The following is a 2,247-nucleotide window of genomic DNA, read 5'->3' on the forward strand; positions in this document are numbered from 1 at the left end:
CAGCAGCCAAAGGTGGGGTTGTGTAGGCAGCTGAGGGGCTCAGGGCCCCCTGCCTCACGTGGTGGGGAGAGGAAGAAGAAAGAGGTCAAATTCTAACCCAGATGGGAAAGTTGGTCCTGGGGGGTGGCTTCACTTCCTCTCCTCCCTCTCAGGAAGGTGGGGAAGGCCATCATCTCCCCTTGCTGCCCAAGTTTCCTTTGGAAGAGGCTGGGGAGTTTCTAAAAATCTCCTACCTAGTGGAGACAGCCTCCCCGACCGGCCCCCCCCCCGTTGGCCTCTGCTCCCTTCCAGCCCCTTCATAGCAGAGTACAAATCCAGAACTGTGTGTTTCAAGGGCCTGAGGGTGGTGAGGGGAGGACAGGGTGGCCAGAGGCAAAGGGGCAGGGGGCAGGGGCAGTGGCCATTCTCAGCAGTTCCAGGAAACAGGGCCTTTCTCCCAAGCACCCTGCACAAGGCTCAGTGACAGCACTGGCCACCTGCCCTCCCAAAGGGGTTTCAAACCCCGATGGAGTGCCTCAGAGTGGAGAAGGTTCAGGCAAGGAAGACCTTTTTTTTTTTCTTTTCTTTTTTATATTTTATTTGAGAGAGGAGAGATGAGAGAGAGAGCGCGTGCGCAAGACTGACTGAGTGCACATGTGAAATGAGGGAGAGGCAGAGGGAGAAGCAGACTCCCTGCTCGATCCCAGGACCCCAGGATCATGACCTGAGCCAAAGGCAGACACTTAAATGCTTAACCAACTGAGCTCCCCAGGCGTCCCACACAGGGTCTCTACTCAACAAGTTCATGATTCACCCACAACACCTTAATTCGCATGCTACCTCCCATCAAGGCAGAGAGTGACGGCAACAAGGAGGTGACAGCACCTTGCCGTGAGAGCTGTTTATGAGTGTCCACTCTCAGTCAGTCCCTGGAAGGTGGGTTCAGTGCTTGGAGGCAGAGCTGCTGACTGCTTAGCAACTTGTTCACTGTGTTGATTTTGGCATCGTGTTTCTCAATGTCCTCACACGGAGTCCAGGACAAGTCATGCTGTAGCTTGTAGGCACCAAGGAAGTCATGTGGACAACCCATCCCCCATTCCTTTGGAGAAATAATAGAAAAATACTGCTGACCACTGTCCCGTTTATAAAGGTAGTAAATGTTGCCAGGTTTTTTTTTTACTATATTACAAGCTACGTGGTGTAAGTCAGCATCTCTGTGAGCGTCTTCCAGTATCTTCCTGGCTTGTTCTTGTAAATGTTGGATTTGTTCAGCTATGACGGTCAGTTTGTTGGTGGCATTTGCTCGGATGAATTCATCAGCCTTTTGCACCTGCTCTGCGAGCGCCACGAGGTCTAAGGGGTCCCCGACCCGGTGGGTGTGGTAGGGGCTCACCAGGGCCAGGCCGCCGGGGGTCGCAGTGCGCTCCACCAGGGCTCCTCCCCGACCTGTCACCGGCTGAACTCTTTGGTTTGAACACACAGAATTCATGGCTTTTTCCCCATGATCTTTTAGTCTTGCAAAATTAATTTCTTTTTAAAGATTTTATTTATTTGAGAGAGAGACAGAGAGAATGAGAGAGAGCGTGAGAGGAGAGAGGTCAGTGGGAGAAGCAGACTCCCTGCTCAGTAGGGAGCCTGATGCAGGACTTGATCCCAGGACTTCAGCATCATGACCTGAGCCAAAGGCAGTTGCTTAACCAACTGAGCCACCCAGGAACCCAAGTTAAATTTTTTTTAATTTTATTTTTTATTCTATTTTAAATATTTTTCCTTTTTAACTATTTTATCTTATCAATAACTTCTTTCAAAAAACCTTTTTAAATTTTCATTGTTATAGTCATTTTTCATCCCTTTATTATATTTAATCTTATTTTTTGTAAACATACAGGTTTTTTTCCTTAAAATTTTGGGATATAATTTCTTCTAATAGATCAAAATATACCTTAAATCTAGCTCCAGCCTCAGCACTTCTCTCTTTTTAAAAAAATTTTCCAAGCAACTTATCAATTCCTTTTTTTAGAATCTTTTTAAATTTTCATCTTTAAAGTCATATTCCATTCCTTCAACCTGTTTACCCTTATTTTTATATATATGTAAGATTTTCTTTCTTTAAAATTTTGAGAGGTATTTTCTTCTAAGAGACCAGAATACACCCAAAATCAAGAAGATGGCTCGGTTCTATTCACCACTCTAATATATATATATATACACATATATGTATATATATATTCTATTCACCACTCTAATATATATATTCTATATATATAT

At 45.2% G+C, this 2,247-nt stretch overlaps 1 pseudogene; it reads right to left on the bottom strand.

Annotated features, from left to right (window-relative positions):
- Positions 1–843: 843 nt before the first annotated feature.
- On the bottom strand, positions 844–1,468 carry LOC111158874 (annotated as a pseudogene).
- Between the last annotated feature and the right edge of the window lie 779 nt (positions 1,469–2,247).

Source organism: Enhydra lutris, unplaced genomic scaffold (genome assembly GCF_002288905.1).
Source record: "Enhydra lutris kenyoni isolate GAN:26980312 unplaced genomic scaffold, ASM228890v2 scaffoldscaffold64, whole genome shotgun sequence".
Classification (NCBI taxonomy): Eukaryota; Metazoa; Chordata; class Mammalia; order Carnivora; family Mustelidae; genus Enhydra; species Enhydra lutris.